Below are 20,340 nucleotides of genomic sequence, written 5' to 3' on the forward strand. Positions count from 1 at the left end.
GGGTCAATAATGGGAAACACTTGAGTAAGGAGCGGATACTGACATGATGCACAAACCCCACTTCCAGGTTATGCAGCTTCCTTCCACGTCAAACAAATGTCTCACACTGAGCATATGGCAAAATGAGCACTCAACTCTGCCAACTCCATTGTTCAGCTGCATCTCAAATCTTGCTTCTTTGGTGATGGAATTACAGCAACCGTGCCGAATGAGACTAAAATATTTTTACCTGTCAAGATACATGTCCTGAATATTGTCTTTTAGATCTCACTAAATACACAACAAGCCACAAAATATCTCAATCAGCATTATACATTGTATTACTACCAAAACAGAAATGTCAGAATCAAATGCAGTTGTAGCACAATAAACACCATTACATCTCCCTTCTAAGGTCATTTCTTAACCAACCTTTCTGCTAAAATCAACATGGCTGGTCTGTGTTATTTAATTATTGTCTAGGCTCAAAGATCACCCTTTTCTTTTCTTTAATTTGAAAAAAGAAAAGCCTTTTTTTTTGGATTAACAAAAATATTAAACAGCAAGACTGTGGAACATAAAGGCCATCGGTTGCATTTTGCACAGGATAGGTTCTGGTTGAATGAGATCTGGGATGTGTGCCAAATTAATAGAAAAAATCCTGTTCTTCCTCTCCAATAGCCACAATGTTCATTATTAAGAAAAGCATATGAACCGCAGGATTTGATTTTAATAACACCAATGTCTTCATTAATCTGTACTTTCCATTTAGCCTCATTATTAAGTAAATGCTGAGTTAATGCAGCACCTATTATTGTTGGATTTTCCATGAAAAACCTCCTTTCTCTCTTCTTTTCTAATTCATTCAAGGACTATCAGGTGTGTGTGTCATGTTTTTAAACAGGCCATCCTCTGTCAATGGCTGTTTTCTTCCCTCAGGTCTATGCAGCTACTCCACTAACGTGTGGTCTACAAAGCTGAAGAGTTACAAAAAAAAAAACCAAAACAGCCCAAGAGAACAAAACCCTGATAAACCCGCTCCTAACTCAAAACTGTATTTGTTTTGGTGGTGTTTTAAATGCTGTCATGTGAAGGAGCCTCTTACTATCACCTGCAACTGAGCTGATCTTCCCTGGATGCTCCACGCAGCCTCCTTCTAAATCACAATTCCTGATGGCCAACACTGCTTTGTATCTGCCGAACAAATAGTGGCCTTTTGTCCAGCACAAGTTCCTAAACAAACTTAATCTCTCTAACACTGTGACAGATGACATTTAGATGTCCTTGTTACCCTTAAAATGAGTTTTATTGACAATCAGAGAACAAAAAGAAGGCCCAGATAAAGCCCAATGTTTTATAGGCCTGCTAACAACATCTTAGTTCTTAGTGCAGAGGGTGTAGAGAAAGCCTGGAGTTGCCCCCATTTTCCCCTGCTTTGCTATATCACCATGACAACAGATATAGAAATCACTTAGTGACTCCTAGAAAGAAAACACAGTGACACAGTACCCCTTGTATGGCGAATCAAACTAAAGCTTGCATTCAAATGGCTATTCAGCTTGGGCATTCATGTAGAGGATGGGGTGGATTTTACACAGGTAACAACAACAGAAAGGCCAGCAAGCACTCCAGCCACAGCATATGGTAAAGTCTCTGTTTAATTAATGCATCCTCAATAGAATTTATCCATTTTAAATTTGTTTTCTTTTACTTGAAACATCATTAATGTAAAGGGCAACATTAATCAACATCTTACAACTTAAAAGGGCATTAAAAAGTGATCTTTCCCCCTCCACGCCACAGAATCTTTTCAAGTACTTTTGCTCACTGCGACTGATTCCAGGCAGTCGGAGTTCTTAATCATAAGGCAAATCTAGAGAGGCCTCTACTGGCCAGCCTCTCCAGCTGCATTTTTTCCATTTTCAAATGACTTGGAAAAGCGAGCAGTGGAGTAGCTGCAAGCTTTTATCTTAAAGTTGCACACAGAACGGATTACTGATAAATATATGGTGCAAAACACAGGATAATTGTGCCTTTTTGAAGCTATCATGTAAGGTATAACTTTGCTGTTTTAAAAAAGTAAGAAGAGTAGAAAGGTTTATCCTGACTGTGATGTGTTTGCCTCCATGACATTTTGAAACATTTTAAGATTATAGGTCTAAAAATTAATGGGTAATCATTTTTCTTTGTGGACAGGGCTCTCCTTAAAGTTGGGGCTTAAATCCATTTACACTTGAAATTCTCATATGTATGTGGCATTTTATATATGCATTTCTCACAACTGGAGTAAAATATACATCAAAGCTCAGAGAAATGAAATCAAGAGCACAAGAAAAGGAACTTACTGAATGACAGAGGATCCCTGCTTCTGTGGGCTTTCCACAGTGACAGGATAAAGACAAAGAACTTTTAAAAACCCCTTTTGGGCAAAATTTAATGTTTCAGGCAATGGTCAGTGTGCTTTGTGCTAATATCAGCAATTTTGTTTGGAAAATAGAAGAGTTTCTGCTGTATCCTTTAAACAATAATATGCTGTGTGAGTTTGAAGACATTTAAACTAAATTGACTTTCTTCCTTTAATTTTTTTTAAATTCTACTTATCAACCACATAGCATGGGAATAAAAAGTACCTACTAGGCAGAGAATGCAATTCACTAGGTTTTAAGTTATTGCTGTGAAGATAGGAAACTTCTAAACACCAAAACACATGGAGAATGGGCAAACTGACAGATCTGGTGAAATGAATCCCAAAGTTGAAGAAGACACTGATTCTAAAAACAAACTGCAAAATATTGATGGAAAATACAGTTACAAGGTAACCTACATACCTTGGATTGTGGTAGGCTGCTCCAAAATCTTAGGCTAACTCACTAAGATTATTTTTTTCTGTGGAAAATACACACCTCGGCATCTCCTAATACTATTATATTTTTTTATGTCTACAATCTCTAATAAATGCTTAGGAATCCTTAGGAATTCATACAGGTTATTTATATTATACTTACAGTTAAAAAATTTTCAACCCATGGGTGATCTGCAAGTACACTTTTTTTTTCTTAATAGAAGAGGATTTAATAAATATCAAATATCTTAAGAGTATTATCTAGTAAAATTTACATTTATAATAAACAGATACAAAATGTTTAACATTTACATAAATTCATCTGCCCTTCAACTTGAAAAGTATTAAAATGAAAGAAAAGTTATAGCAGGACAACTCCTCCCTGACCCAATACGATTTTTACAAACACCTAAAGAATAGGCAAAAAAACCCCCAAAACAATTATTTTAACAATCCTGGATTAGTTTGTATTTCTCACAGTACCCAGCACTGAATATCTTTTTGTATAATTTCTATTTGTCCATAACACGGTACAAGGCAGCAGCTGATTTACCTGCGGTTACCTCAGGCGGGAAGGGCAGGGAAGGAGGCGTAGCCCAGGGCAGCTCCCCCCTGACGGTCACGGCAGCCGGTCCCAGGCCGGGGCGCTGGAGCTCGCCCGGCCGGTGCCCACAGTGCCCACAGTGACCCCTCCTGGGCCAACAGTGCCCACAGTGCCCACAGTGACCCCTCCTGGGCCAACAGTGCCCGCAGTGCCCACAGTGACCCCTCCTGGGCCAAGAGTGCCCACAGTGCCCACAGTGACCCCTCCTGGGCCAACAGCGTCCACAAGTGCCCACAGTGACCCCTCCTGGGCCCGCGGCCCCCAGCGCCGCTCGCCCCTGCCCGGCCGCGCCGGCAGCGCGCCAGGCCCGGGCCTCGGCCGCGCCGGGGAACCGCAGCACTGCCGGGAGGAACACGAGCAGCCCCCTTTAGTTACACCCGTTTAGTGAGGCAAGAACAGCAGCCAGCGGCCGTGGGGACGGACAGTGTGAAACACTAATGTTATCCTTCAGGTATTTCCTTAAAAAAAGGGATTCTGTTTGGAAAGTGGTGTTCCAGGAATAGTTCAGGGGTATGTCCAACAACTGTGCCCACAGCGCAGGGCTAACATTAGACTTTACTGCTTTTAGTGGGTTTGGTTTGGTTTGGTTTGGTGGGGTTGTTTGTTTGGGATTTATTTTTGTTGGTTTGTTTCTTTGTGGTTTGTTTGTTTCTTTGCTGTTTGTTTCTTGTTTTGGTTTGTTTATTTCTTGTTTTGGTTTAGTTTTGTGTAGTGTAAGCTCACCTATGCAGAAAAGCTGGAAACATTTTAAATGACAATTTCAAGTGGTCTCGCAGCATTTCATGCTTAACTTTTAAAAACTACAGGACAGATAGCTTACAGTCTGCAAGTGCAGTTCTGCAAACTCTAGGTAACAGGCGCAGATCTTCAAACAGCAGGAACCCAGTAAGGACTGCTCATCACAAAGATTTTGTCACAAGTCACAGTGTCCTGAACGCAAATTGATAAAACTGGATTGGAAGAAAAACATATTGCAAATATGCCTGGATTTAGAATATCCTTTACTTGCATTTGAATTAAAACAGAGGAAAAAATCGCAAGTTTAACTCAAGACCACCCCATTGCAAGAGGAGCAGTTTTTCCTTTAGATACTCACAGAATTAATGTTGGATAAAATTATTACCAATCAGTTCATAATGACCAAGATATCCGCAGTGGTCTTAGATGTCAGACTAATAAAAATAAATCTTAAGAATCGTACATTTTTAGGAATATGGACTGTCAGCATTACATCGAGGAATCTCTGGCATGTGGTAATTTCCTGGCAGAGATAGAATTACACAGATTTGGTGACATCAAAGTGTAAAAGAGCTCACACAAATTGGTTGAGAGGGTTTTTGTTTTCTTATTTCTACTGAGTTCATTATTACTATTTAAAAATCGAAACAAACAGCATATGAAATACCAATTAATAAACATTTTCAGTATATGAATTTCCAGGAAATTGTGTGAACAAAAGTGATCTCAAAATGATACACAATTCCAGTCAAATCTAACAAGTGATCTGACGGCTTTTTGGGAACTAGCACAATAGAAAGTGCATAGAAGCACCCAGGGGGAAAAATCTCTACAGATCTGCTTTTGCAGGTAAAGCTGCAGTGGAATGCAATAGAATTTTCTGCATTTTTTATTATAATAATTCACAAATATGCAATTTACTAATTATAACAAACAATCCAGAATTAATAAACTGGAAGTTAGAAATCCACAAAGGAGAAGTTAATCACCACTCAAGAAATGGGTTTTTTTTCAAATCAGCTAGGCAAAAAAAGGGAAACAATGCAAAAAATATATAATATTATTAGCTGATTGAATAAAAAGCCCAAGAGTTTTACTTATGAGTATGTTTTTTAAATATAATTCTTCTAATTTTGTTCAATGAAACATTTTTAAAAGAAATATTTTATATTGGCTGCATAGCAAAATATGTATCTAATAGAAGAAATAATGTTTGAAAAGATTTTAAGATAGTTGTATTCACATGTTCAATACAGAATATGCAGAATTACTTAAAACTGTATTTTGTACACCTTCTTTATATTTTAAAGCAGAATTGAATTACAGGTAAACTGGGAGAAAAAAAATCTGCCATTTCTGTGTGAAGTACAGAACTCATCTTTTTTTGATCTTATAGTTATATTTAAGATACTGTGTTGACTTTCTGATGGTGTGATGTTGTTAATATATCATAAAGAGAGTACAGTCAAAGTGTTTGCACAAACCACAGATGGAGTAGCAAAGATAAAAGAGTTAAAAAAAAAAAAAAAAAGCGGGGGAGGGGGGAGAGAACTAAGACTAATACCTGGGGCTGTACCTGGCTCTGCCTTTGTGATGAATATTACAGCTTAGGGAAACCAAAAATTGTGAAATGGCCAAAGTTTCCCCAGGTACCTGAAGCAGTAATTCACCTAATGTCTACAACAGCCAGGGAACAGATTCCCTCTCTGCTCTAGAAGAGCCCATTTATCTGTTTCACAGGGGATTTGTGCAGTGCAAAGCTTCCCAAAGCCCATGGGCTGACAGAGGGAAATGGCATCCAGCAGCACAGGGCAGCCCAGGCAGCCCATCAAGAGCAAAGCTACAAAACAGAGCCAGAGGCAGCTCCAAGGCTGCCAACACAACTGCCTACAAAAGCTGCCAACGAGCCAGAAACTGCTTGTGGGAAAATATCACTTACCCTTAGCATCTGGGTCCCGTGATTACTGTCCAAAGAAACACAGGCTGGTAAGATAATGGCAGGATAAACAGCACTTCATTGCTCCTTTTTCTCCCCCTTCACTCCCAAACATTTTTGATACATCACCTCCCAAACTGGGAACAATTTTTTAAAAAATCAGTTGTTTTAATCTTTGTGTTACTCATGAAGTAAAATGAGTCTTCCTGCCTGATCTCTAAAAATAGCTTTCGCACGCGCTTCCCCTGGCTCTCGATGTACGACACATAGTGGGGCCATTTGTTACCATTATTGACATGTTTGTGGTGAACTGCAAACGTGTTTACAGTAGAAATGAAGTCCCTGCTCTCTTGGAGGTAATCCTGGGGTGTCTAAAAGACTCATGGGAGTCCTTGACATGGATTCTCTGAAATGAATTTCTGTTCCCATATAAATAAATTATCTCGGGGCCAAATATTTATATTTTCCTTCTATTTCAGGAAGGCAGCAGATGCGAAGGCTCCTGATGGTTCTAGCAATAGTGCCCTGCACAAGCTGTCTGCTGTTGGATGTAAGGATGAATGGGAGCAAAAGAGGAAGAGGAGGGCTTTGCACTTACCCCTTGCAGTGTAACAGAATGAGAAATGGGGCTTTTGCAGTCAGTAAATAGGGCAAAGTGAGAACTGGCTCCCTGAGGTGATGGGTGTCAAAAATGCTAGGGGACCTAAAGGCCAGAGATGCCTCATGGCGAGTGAATTGGCCCTAACTTCCCCAAATTATCCCAAAGGTTGACCAGAAAATTTTACAGTCATTAGCTTTTGATCGGAGTGGATAGATTGCCATTTCTGTTCACTGCAGTTTCTATTAAAAGTACACAATTTTGCCATCTTACCAGCATAGTAAGGATTTTATTCCTGCAGAAATTCACTAAAAGAAGTAAACTGCAACCAGAATTGCAGTTTGTACATTTGTACCACACTGAAACACACCCAGGCAATCACTCATTAAAACTGTCCAGTTATGTGTAACATATATGGGACTGTGCAACATGCCAGGTGTTAAACAAAACATGAGGTGACATCATTCTGCAGACTGGGCTATAGAAAATACAGTCTCTTGGTGATCTACAGAGAAAAAACTCACTGCTTTTTGGGGAATTTAATAGAAAATGACAGAAGAGTTGTTACTGTCTTTATATTTTGAAATTGGGAAAATCTGTTTCTGCATTCACAAATTCATGTTTATAAGCAGCAAGCCTAAATCTGTTATTAAAAATATTCTTTCTAGTAAGGAATAAGGAGCTTAGAGTAAAATGAACAAAATGTATGGGAATATCTGTGAGCTGCAGATAGATTTAAGAGTACAGCCAGCAAGAAAATATCCAAGGAAGGCTAACCAATAATATAAGAGGAAACTGTAAACTGAAGTTCTTGTATAGTAAACAATATGGAGCAATATGGATTCAATGCCACAATCTGTTTTCCTGTGGTTTTTTAATCCTCAAAGACAGAAAGATGTTTGGCTACAGCTCCTTTGATTGATAGATTATTTGATCAAATGTTGCTGAGAGATGATTATTTCTATTCCTGTGCAAACTAATGAATTCCAAAACCTGCTCAGATTTGTAGTGTTATTAGTGCCTTCATTAAACAAACAGCAAACGTCATTGCTAAACAGTTCAGCTCCCCCTGATCCCTTGGACAAGGACTATATTCAGAACCAAATGTATCTCCACTGTGAGGCCTGAGCTCTGAGAGGAAGTTCTGTGCATATCATTAATATTAGCTAGTCTTGTCCTTGGAAACAAGAGAAGAAATAGATGTGCAAATACATTTGTGTCAGTGAAGCAAAGTACAGAAAACTCACCAAGGTACCCATGATGGACTATGTGACTCTTGCTTTCAATGCTGTGGGAAGATGAGTACAGAAAATGTTGTTTAATAGCTCTGAGTATGGTCAGGAGAAAACATATCTCAGACAACATCACATGTATGACAAGAGACAGATGATAGGCTAACTCAGCTCTACATTAAGCAGAGAAGTTGACAGTAGTATAAAACCACTAAAAGGCTGTAGCTAAAGTCAGGCTTTACATGCAGGCTTTTGATGCAGTACCATAGTACTGGATTTAGAATAAATCAAGGAAGAAAAGTAGGTTATTTGTTCCTTTTAATAGGAAGCCACTACACACAGCATTTAGCTTGCTTTTTCTGTTCATGCACACTTTGTTTACTGCTTTTTTTTTAATCTTAGTGTCTTGAATATTTAGTGGTGTACAGATCTTGCTCACATTCAACATTTTCATATTTCATTGTTCATTTTAATTACTACAAAACCTTATGCATAAGCTGCATTGTAATATTATTTGCTTCCACTCCACTGAAAATCATGTTCAATTTCTTGATCATGGAAATATTTTAAATTTTTTAATATGGAGCTGTCTGAGAAGACAGTTTCAGCAGTGAGGCCTAGTGTTGCAAATGAAACACATACCTATGTTTTAGGACAAAAAAAAAAAAGGCATTTTTATCTTATGTATTTGAAAAGAATGCCAGTGCCACTTCATCCTTCCAATCTTATAGTTCCTACATGACCGACAGAAAAATGTTGAAACTGTCACTAGTATTCATCAATAAAAAAAAGAAGATTTTGTCCTAAAATATGTTTATGTTTTTTCCTACAGAAAGACACGCTTCTATAAAGACAGATGTTTCTTTTCTCTTATGACATCAGCTGCAACTGCAGAGAACTAGTTAGCTGCACACACACACTCCATGTTCATCCTGTATTCTTTGGAATAACTGTCCAAATTGTATTAGGATTTTCTTATAATGATGTTATATGATGTCCTTGTGATACCTGCATATGTAGAGATCTTAATATTGATTTACTGTGTCTTTTGCCCATACTTGAGCAGTGTAGATAGCAATTACAGCTGTTGGTGGTATCTATTTTGTCTGTTCATAATTGTCATTTTTAGTTCTACTTAGGATTAAAATATGAAAATTGCATCACGTGCACATGAGCAGGGCTTTAGCCAAGTTATCAGCAATTTCACAGCAGCATCATCATTTTAAGCAGCATCCTCTTCATCTTGTTTATGAAAACCACATACTGTAACATAAACTTTTAGAAGGAATGTATCATCATAAGAGCTGCCCTGACAAGAAGCCCTCATTCAGATCATTAATATCTTCCCCCAAAAAATCATCAGGGACAGAGAAACACCTGTACAGCTGTACCAGATGTTTCTGAATAGTTCTGCTTGGGTTGCTGAGATTGATCAGTTCAACACTTCTCCTTAGCTGGATCTAAAATCGCTTACAAACTCCTTATTGTCAGCGCTTTGCTCAGCTAAAGTTGCAAAAGTGCAGTGGCACATGCACTTTCTTAACTGCACAATGGATTTTTAAAAAGCAGTAAAAACAAACATTCTTATGAATAATAAACATCTGTTCATTCTTCCCAGTAATCAAAATAAAACATATTCCAAGGATGTAGCTGGAAAAGAGGTAGATAATATATGTAAAGAAACAGCAGAAAATATTTTTTAAAACTGCCCAAGTTTCTGTTTTTAGAGCAGTGATTTTCTTCAGGATTAGAGAAAGAAATCCTTGTGCAGGGTTGACTTGGTGCTGGTTTCTGTATATTCTGTTCATGTACAGCGCACAGCTGAGATAATGGAGAGCAAACATTACATGCAACATCCTCACAAGCATCAAGTTTGTGTACCAGTTCTCCCAAGCAGGGTATCTCCTCACTTGCCAACTTCTATTAAAAATTAAGTGGAACGAAGGAAAAACAATCTGAGAAGGTGTTTGGTTTTGTTTTTTGGTTTCGTGCCTTTTTGTTTTTTTAAATACACTCTGACTGGTATTTTAAAAGAACTTTTGCACACATTTGGATACAGATGAGAACAATTAAATGCCCTCTAATAATTGATGTATATGCAATCTATAGCGTGCATTCTCTTCTTATTAGAGGCTGTGGGTTTTTTGTTGCAATCTAGCTAATAAAGGCTTTCTTTTCCACAAGAGAATTTTGACAGGGTTGACTCCAGACGGCTTTCCAGCTGAGGTCTGGGGCCTTGCTGAACCTTCAAAATTTTCCCATTTGAGCTGCATCAAAGTGAAGGAAATTCAAGGATCACTAACGTCTCAGATGGTAGCACTTGCCCTAACAACCAAGGTTCAGGAATTCTTTGGAGCAGGCTGAGGTCATTTTTCTCCCCTTTTCTCCTAATGCTTTTCTCTATTAATCAGAGCTCACAGCTCAGATTGGTCTTCAACTTCCTCCCAATCCTTGCTAAGCCTGTCATTTCTAGCTATTATTTACTTTAATGGACTTTGGCTGATCCCTTATGAAGCTTTGGATCTGAGAATAATAAGGCTGGAGAGTAACGGGCACAGACATGGGTGTGGGTTTGCCTGCAGATTAACCGTGGCAGATGGGCTTTATTGCGGTTTCCTGTGTGCCGAGTGTTGATTGAGAGGGTATAATGAGAGAGGTGGTGTCTGCACAATGGCTGCAGCCACTTCATTGCACCTCGCGTCTAAACAACCCCATTTTTCTAAATCTTTGGGTTGTGAAATTTTAGGAAGTCAGAGCACAAGAACAAGTACAAAAACAACTGTAAATAACCATGAATGTTAATCCAACCCTAATTGGTCCCTTCTTTCATTATGGGTGCATTTTGCTGAGCTCCCCCCAACCCCCCCCCCCGCGTTTTTCTTTTAACGAATGATATGGACAGCTATGCATACATTTGACTTTTATAACAGTTTAACACAAATATTACTTCATATCAACTTATGTTATTATTAATATTAATTTCCCATTAGCTTTTGCATTATTAACATCAGCAGCAAAAGCTTATCTTGCGATCATCCTGTTATGCTTTAGGTTTTTGTCATCTTGGGAAAATTTGTTTGAATTAAATTATCTATTGTCTAGAGACTTATCAAAAATAACAGCAGGAAAATTGCTTAGTATCTGGCAGAATGAGTCAAAAATATGCTTTTCTAAGCCCAAATGCCATTAACTTTCAACAGCGATCAGATGATAAATTATTTTCAGCTATAGGTACTATCAAAAGATCTTTTACAAATTCCCCATTTTAAGGATTTTACTTAATTCCTCCCTTTCACTGATGGATTAAATCACAACTATTGATTCTTTTCTTCCTTTGGGGCTTTACCCATCTGTCCTAACGCTTTCATCCCAGCACCCCTTGGGCTGAGAGAAGTGTTCTACAAATGAACCAGTGAAAACCTGGAGAAGATTCCAGGTCAAGTTTGTGTACAAGAGTTTAAATTTTTAGTGACAGTCTTCCCTTAGCACAGACGAAAGTTTCCACACAGAGCCGCACAAGCTAGCCCCACCAATTATCCTCCTCCTTTGAAAACCATTATCAAGTTTTTCAAAACTTCTTTCATTTCACTGTTGTCACTGGATGAAAAGGAAACTAACCACCATGTCAAGACAACTCGGCTGCCTGGCAACCAAGGGCCACATTTTAATTCTGACTTGCTTCTGGTCTTGACTAATGGAAAGTGACTATGTTAAGCCAGTCAGAAGAGTTGTTTGTCACTTCTGAAATGCAAACAAAACTATATTGTTTCGAAAGTCCTGGGCGTGATTGATGTAAAGATTTACAGTAACATCATTCATTTGCCCTTGTGTTTTAGTGGGCTTGATGTCATATCTTTTCATGCTTTATTAAATGCTTTCGGAGAACGCAAATATATGATGCTTTTTGTCCTAAAGAATCTAAAGAGATTTTTCTTAGGCAAGAAAACTGGACTCCAATATAAGAGATTAAATGATTTGATGCAACATATGACTGTAATTTAATAAGAAACATCAGTTGAGAAATGTGAATATACAACTTGATAAAAAGAAAAAGAAACCAAGACAGGGAAAAAAAATAAAATCAACAGTTTGGGGGAGGGGAAGGAAAGATACACTTACTTGCCAGCAGTATAGCTTGTTTGGACAGCCATTCCCACAGCTGAGTTAATTTTTTTCACTTTTAATACCAGAAGAGAAGTCCAAATTCTGCTCCCCACCTCTTCAACTATAAATATATGCAGTCACAATTATAAAATATGCGTCCATTTTTCTATAAAAAATTACTGAAAATATTACAAGTAATATCAACATCAATTATCCTGACTAACTATGACAGATTCAAAGAGGTTTAAACAGCTTGTTTCCAAAGTCATTAAAAAAATCCCCTCCAAAAACAATTATATTACAAATTATTTTTGTAAAGGCCAGGTTGACTTTTCTATTCAATTAAGAATCAGGAAAGGATGAATGAGCCCACAGACAGTTTTCTTGTCTGCAACAGTGAGACAGACTCATACATTCTCTATGTACAGATACAATTTTTTGTCATTACACATGCAAAATATATATAAATAAATATATATGTGTGTGTGTGTGTATGTGGGAAACAGAAAGGAAAAAATAGCTGATATGGCAGTTTCTGTTCTATTTCAAGTATATAAATTACCCTTCAAATGCCTATTATGCTTTAAGGAAATAATGAATATTTAGGGTAGTAAGCTTATGCTTTTGAAAGTATACTTTTATTAGCATCAATGTTATGCTAGAGCTATTTTCCAAAATGAGTACGATAGCTTTTTGCTGTTCTGACAATACCTGTTAATAAGCAGACCCTTGCCATTACCTTTTTTTTAAACAGATATTAAAATTTAAGCACAGTAATAACATACACTGTAATTACTGTTGCCATCTGGGATTCTTAGGGGTAGTCCAAGAGGACTCCAGCATGTCAATTCTCTGGGCAGAAATTCAGAAGTTTAGATGAATAGAAGGTGTGTGTGAAGAAAGGAGAAGCAATTCAGCCTTCCTGGTCCGTAGTGGATGGTGTTCTATTCCAAGCCCTCTGACAAATCAAGCTGTTCTTTACTCAGCCCATGCAATACCAAACCCCTGCCTAGAGCCCTGAGCTCATGAGATGTGGGACTTTATCCCCAGTGTTATCCAACCTTGAGAAACAAATGGTCCAAAATGTGAGTGGTCAGCTCAGCACCAGCACTGTGTCCTACAGGGGGAGAGGATAATGGGTATTGGTTACAGGTGTCTGTCAGGAGCTACTGCATGGCTTCAGTCCCCAGGACATGACAGTGCTGCCGTCAGTGGGGTGAGCAGCTGCCAGAGCTGTGTGAGCAGCTGAGGGCCATGGGGCAAGAGGGCAGAGCACAAGCAGAGGGAGCCCAGCACCAACAGCACCACTGCTGCGGCTGACCTGGGGAGAGAGAGGGACTCCTGGCACCAGACCTGTTGGTTTGCTGATGCACATCAATATGGATGCATCTCTGCTTTCCAGAAAATAATTAAGATCTCTGTGTGGCCTGCTACTTCAGGATTGCTCACTGCATGATTAAATTGAAGCATTAGTGACCTCAAGGAAGGAGAAGGAGGAGAAGGAGAAGGAGGAAGGGAAGCAGCTGCCCAGTCTTTCCATTGAGGAAAAGTCAGGACTGGCTCGGGCACAATAACTCCATTGAATCAGGAAAATAAATATGCATTCATTCAGAAGATTATCTAATCAGTCTAGGTCTAGATACTAGGTCAATGGGTTACCTCAGTCCACCACCAGTCTCATCAAGCTCTGCATCTCCAAGAAGAAACGATTTAAGAACACGCACATTCCAGGATCGCAGCATTTTTACAGTCCTCATCATAGCCAAAACGCAGAAGCTGGGTGTAAAACTGTCTCTCTACAGCCAAATTACATACAAAGCATGTTGTAAATCAGCCTCACCCCAGGGAAGGCAAGCTGTAAACTGCCTATCATTTTACACAGCTACGTCGAACCATCATGGCGGAGGAAGCCTGTAAAGGTCAAGAGATTTTTCTAAACTACCTGCACCTCCGGAGTAGCTCAAGAAGCCACATCATCTAAAGTCCTCAGATAGTATTTCTCTGACTTTTTTTTTTCCCTATGGAAACAACTGTGTAACATTCTAACTGCCTTCAGCTTCTGCTGAATTAAACACATTCCAGCGTCTCTAGAGCAGCACTCAGACAGTTGCACTTCCCTTTGCACTCTCCTGGGTAATCCTTCTGGGCGAAAGAATACATAACGAAGCCCTCAGCTGACAGTTTGGGAGGCCTGCCACTGCTTATTGCCATCAGTTATTTTTCAACTGATTCAAAGATAACACAAGGGCTGAAAGCTTGTAGGTATTTCTTTTGAGAAAACAGTCCAAAGAAACTCCTCTTAATCTGGGGGATTACTCAAGAGGTTCCAGTACTCTACCTTGGACCAATTCAAAATTCAAAAAAAAAGGAAAAGACATTCTTCTTTGCAGTATTTGAAGGCCCATGTTCCTTTCCAAAAACAAATATGCGAATAAAATTGCAGTGCAACTGACTGAAACTTTATACAATTGTTCCAGGTTCATAAACATTTCATGAACTCAGATTAAATTTCAATTACAATACAAGTACTTCCATGAGCGGCAGAATGAAAGATGCTGTTCTCCCCTGGCTTTGTGCTCATAGTTAGATTCCCTGGGACCTCAGGGGGTGCAAGTCTCCAATGGAAAGTGTTGCTCTAGGTGGAACATTCCCCGTTCTTCAAGGACTCCTGATACTTTTCCCTCATCAGAAATTATGTACATCTTCCCTTGCTACCAATTTCCACAAAACCTGTAGCAACTGCTCAGCAGATTCATTTCCCATAGGGCACAGACTGACACAGACATTAAATATACACGAAGATATGTGATTGTATAAAGCATATTTACAAACAGGATAAAAACTAGATTTCCTTGAGTCTAGACAAAACAGTAAGAAAAGGCCAAGGTTACACAGGCAAGGACTGACACAAACAGTGAATCAGTAGTGTCTCTGTCACAGAAAGCACCTTTTTCTCTGGCTCCTGGCTAAGCTGCCCTTCATCGGACTTGTCTGCCTTTCGATCTGGTTTAGCCAAAGCTCTTTCATCTTTTACCTTGCATACTGCTGCTTTCTCTCTTGGAGCCCTGCCTTTCACTGCTGCTGAGCTCACCTTCCCCCTGCACTGCAGGCACAGCGCCCGCTCTGATCCCCTCGCTAATCGCAGCCACGGCCCCCGGCAGGGCAGGCATTCCCTCCGCAGCCGCTGTTCCCATTCCCTGGGCTGTGCACAAGCCCTCACCTCACTAGTGGCAATGAGGGCTCTTCAGCTGGGCTCACACTGCCCCCTGTCCCAAGGCAGGCCCTTCCTGCCTCTGTAATCCCCATCTCCGGGAAGGGGATCACTACCTCCTGCAACTCCAGATGATGCACCGGTGCCTCACATTGTGCACGTTTGTCAGCTTTCCATTGTAGGTTCCTTTCAGCAATGAATGCAGCTTATTTGTGTTGCACATAGTGCCATGCAAATTTAGGGCACTATTTTAATGCATGATAAATAATTACTATAATTAACAGGAGGGAAAAAAAAAAGCCTCCTGGCAATTTGTCAGGACCAGACACCTCTTTTCATGCCAGATATTTTCATATGTATGACATGTACATATAAGATCCCTCTTGCCTCTGTGTGGGGACATGCATCTCCCATTAGCAGTAATGGGAATTATGTGTGTGCACTGAGGGGAAACTGTAGTCTACCCTGGCTGGTGTGCTTAGTTGTGCTTTATTGGATCATATGGAGCATGCCATATAAGAAAAGAAAAAACACCTTTCCATCTTCATTGTTGAGAGAGAAATATAGAGAAAGCCCCTGTACACAATCATGCTTTTAATTAAGTGCTATTTGCAGGTGCTGTTTGTCTCCAATTTCTTATAGCATTTCTGGAAGAGCAATAACACAAATAATCTGCAAAATAACATGATTAGGGATAAAAATTAGCTAGGGTTACTATTACTAGACTGATGAGAAATTTTTCTAAAAATGAGTATTTTTAATAAACCACATTTGAAACTATAAACATCCTTGTATTGGTAGACGCTGCACTGCAAAATACTAAACTTCATTTCACTATCAATTTTCTGATTCATCTGAAGAAGTTCATTATCTGTTAAATTGAAGGCAAGCCTCCCACAGAGGAATGCTATCTAAAGATGGATGTGTTTGTGTGTGAAAGGATAGCCTTTCTTAGCTGTTTATCAAAGAGGACATTCACAGGGTAGGTACCGTACCTCACTACTTTGTAAATATAACGCACCATACAAGCATACATACAGTCATGACACTGGTTCATGTTTGTTGTCTGGTTGTAACACATTAACACAAATTTAGTCCAAACATCCAAAGTTATGCTGCTAGGAATGTTACCATCTGGTTTTAATGAATATCTGGGGTCCATTTTTCAGTTAAGCTTTTCATAGTGTGTTTGTATGTTGCTTTTTCCAAGCTATCTGCATAATTGCTTAAAGATTTTACTGCAAAATTAATATCCTCACTGTGAATGAGGGAGAATGGCAAAAACCAGGATGACAAAGGCTGAAATGAGGTGAAAGGCAAATTCAATTTTTCCTTGCACCATAGAAACCTCGTCAGGACTAGCTTTATCTGGTAATCCACATTTAAACTTTAACCTGTAGGGGGGCTCTTTGTGTTAGTTAATGTAAGCATAAAAAGAGTCTGAACCACTAATCAGATTAATCATATTTTGTGAGACTCAAAAGCTTCATTAAAAGAACCTCGTTTCCAAGCTACACATTTCAGAAAGAGAAAAAAAGTTGGCTATGAAAAGGAAAAAGTAACACTGAAATTCAAAAAGACACAGACTGTGTGTCTCCTGGAATTAAACCAAAGACAGTTAAGAGCTGGAACAATATCCACCTTCATAAAACACACCTTGATGATGCCAAAATAATTAGGACATTTTGCTATTGAAATTATGCATTCTCTACATTTACAAAGCTTTATCTTATGCACAATAGAGAGCTCTTTAATAACCCTAACTACAATAAATGTCTTTCCTTTCCTCACATTTATGGAAGTCTCCCTCTCTGCTGAAGCAATCGTATTTCCTGAGTACTTCAGGTGACCCCTCAGAGACAGGAGAATGTGAATATCAGAAGAATAAGAATCTGTCATCTCCAGTCAGGTTATTACACTCACACAAGAAGCACTCCACTTCTCTAATGAGCATGAAAGTGAGAGAGCAAGCTACTCTCCCAAATAGTGCGGCATTGTGCTCTCTTTCAAAAACAACAGAATATCTTCATTTTCAATAAACAAATAGTTTGCCACAAATGAAGCTTCAATGAGCTTTTGTTCATGCCTATGGCATAAAAACATGGTTTTCTTAAAGTTTTCATGAAGTTTAACAGGAACCATCTGCACTTAGGACAAACATTTTGCACTTAGTGTTAAACTCATTTCTATCTCAGCCTACCCTGCACTGATCTGGATTTAGTGGGCCTTTGAAATCAGGAGATGTTTTGAGGAAAAATTAACAAAATTGAAAGTCTTTGGGTGATTATTCAATACTGGGCAAATGAAACTCATAAGAGCAGTTATATTCTCCCTAAAATATAATTAAGTGGTGAGAAGAGAAATCAAGACATGACATCATGGGGAAAATAATTTGAAATAGACTCATCCATTTTCCAACCTTGGGACTGCAGAAGTAGAGTTAGCCTCACTTTTGTTTTCCAAGTCAGGAGGAGGAGCCTCCTGCTGTATCACAGCCAAACTCTTTGCTAGCTTTTCACCATTATGTGTTCATTTTTCTTTCCCCATAACTTGCCAAGGTAATCTTGCTCCCACCAGCTGCACAACCCTTTGCATGATCTGTATTCAACTGGTCCTTGACTTCTGGAAAAGGCAGGCAACCTAAAAAACATTGTTACGTACACATCTACAGTTCTACACTCGACATAAGGTTATGAGTTTAATTAGTAGCTTTCTAAATGTCTATTTCCAACTTTGTCTGTAATTGCACTGAGCCTGCACTGCTTGGCATGGTCAGTTATACCTAAAGGCACTACTTGTTCCCTGGCTAAGGTGACAGCAGGTGAGGAGTCTTCTGTAGGAAATTACCAGTCACCAAGGAATTGTTGCCACATGCAAAGCTCAGAAAGGAAGGTCAGAGCTTGGGTGGGCCAGTTCCCTCTCCCACCTTCACTCTTTCAGCTGATGTTTTCCAGTTGCTGCATGTGCTACAGAGGCTTTAAAAGAAGCACAATGGCCAAGCTGTCTGCACTTCACAGAGCAGACACTTCACACAAAGTTTTACCACAAGCTGTCATTGTATGGCTACATTTCTGAGCGAGTGCCATTGTGTGCCATCCTGTGCCCTGAGGTCTTCAGTGTTTCTTCATCAAACCAGGCAGCTGTCGAAATGTGCCTCAGCTCCATCCAGCACACATTCCCCAGCTTTCCTGTACAAGGAAAAGGAGGGGAGAAAGGACAGCAAGTACCAAGGTCTTGCTCCAGTGAGGAGCTGGGATGTGGCCAAGGACAGGCTCCCAGGTTCCTAGCGTAGATGCAGACTTTTATACCAATAAATTCTTCAGAGAATATCACACAAATCTAAGTTGTTTACGAGCTGCCTTCAGCACGTCTGCACCAGTGCAAAACTGAAGCAACTGCACCATCTTTGACAGAGTCCTTCTAAGTCTAAGCCAATGCAATCTGAAGCAGAATCAGTCCCTTTAGTTTGGATAATGATCGAGAAATGCTGCCCTAAAAATACCGAAACAAAGAATTTTCCTGAACACAAAGAGAATTGTTCATAGGTCTGACCCAAAGCTATGAATTTAAATGATCCAAATGTAACTCAAAGAGATTCAATCTTTGTATTAAGAAATATTTAGTAAAGCACTGGGATGCATTAAGACCACCAGTTTGTACTAGGTCAGGTTTTCTCAGCCTTCCCGATATTGTCTCACCTTGTTTTATGACAAGTTCCAGTGACATGCATATAAGTACTCCCAGAGTATATTTTCATGCAGTGCAAAGAGTTATGGGAAAAAATATCCCCTATCAGGTTGTCATCTGAGCTGTGGTACTTCTCAGACTATAGCAGGGCAGAGTCAGAGGGATTAACTTCCAGCATTACTGCTAGTCTGCTAAAAATGCTGGAAATGGTTTAAGGCTGTCTGTTTGCCTCTGCCCTGAACTGCACTGGGGCTGTTCCTAAGCCAGGTTCTAGCTGACTTTAAGGACCAGCTGAGAGGAAGCAGCTACTGCGGCTGTCCTGAATATGCTCTGCATATTTCCCATTGTATAGGTTGGGAAAATGAGTCTCAGAGTCATAAAAATCACACACTTGTGACCACAGTGTTTTGTGCTGGTGACCCTGACAGAGGCAGAGTCTTTGACCTCCAGGTGTACAATTCTTCCTCCTGCCTGAGCACTGTTTGCTTTCTGGGGGTATTGGCACAGGGTGCAGGACACAGGAACTCAATAGGGCAGGTTCATTTCACCAGAGATGGACCTACAGTGGCACAGCAGTCAATCGAATTCAAAGGCTGGGAGGATTCAAATTATACTCACCATCTTACACTAAGTATGTTTGATAATTTTTTTCTCCCTCGTTTTGATACTACTAGGTTCAGGTAATGGGCTCTCTAGTGAAACCATAGTAAAAACTGGCCAAGTCTATACAAGCTTTCAGCCAGAATTATGTGTTTAGTTAATGAGATAAGTTTTTCACAATGAACTTGAGAATCTCAGTGAAAATAAGAAAATAATTTATGAAAGTCTGACCCTGCCTTGCTTTAATTTTTTGGGTCTGTTAAAACCAAAACAACTTTTGAGTTCATTACATAAATTGGATAAGGTCCACGTTCCCTGAACTGCATAACATGACTTGTCTCTACTCATTCCAGAATAGATTTTTTCTTTTCCTTTTCTTTTCTTCCTAGACACACACACACACACAAAACCCCCAAACAAACAAAAAACCCTCCAAACAGAAAAACAGCTTCCCCATTGCTTTGTTTCTATAACTGATAGTTATTTTAAACGGTAGTACAAACATTATAAATTCAAAGAAAGGCAACACTGGAATGCCCACCAGTGCTGCCCACAGTAAAGAAAACACATCCAGAGTTTTTATCACTTCAAATAAAAATTTCTGTTCTGCAAGGAGAAAATCCCCTCTCCTCTGTTGTTCCAGGCTCTACAGATCATTGGGTAGGTAAAGCAAACTTCTGATCTTTTGATCATCCACAGCTCTTTGGAAATAAGTTTCCCACAAGGCTCATGATGCTCTAAGTCACTTTTTTCTCTGTTCTGCAGCCTCCCTCTCTCCAAGTTAAAACTCATGCAGAACAAAACAGCAC

This window comes from Molothrus aeneus, chromosome 10 (genome assembly GCF_037042795.1).
Source record: "Molothrus aeneus isolate 106 chromosome 10, BPBGC_Maene_1.0, whole genome shotgun sequence".
Classification (NCBI taxonomy): Eukaryota; Metazoa; Chordata; class Aves; order Passeriformes; family Icteridae; genus Molothrus; species Molothrus aeneus.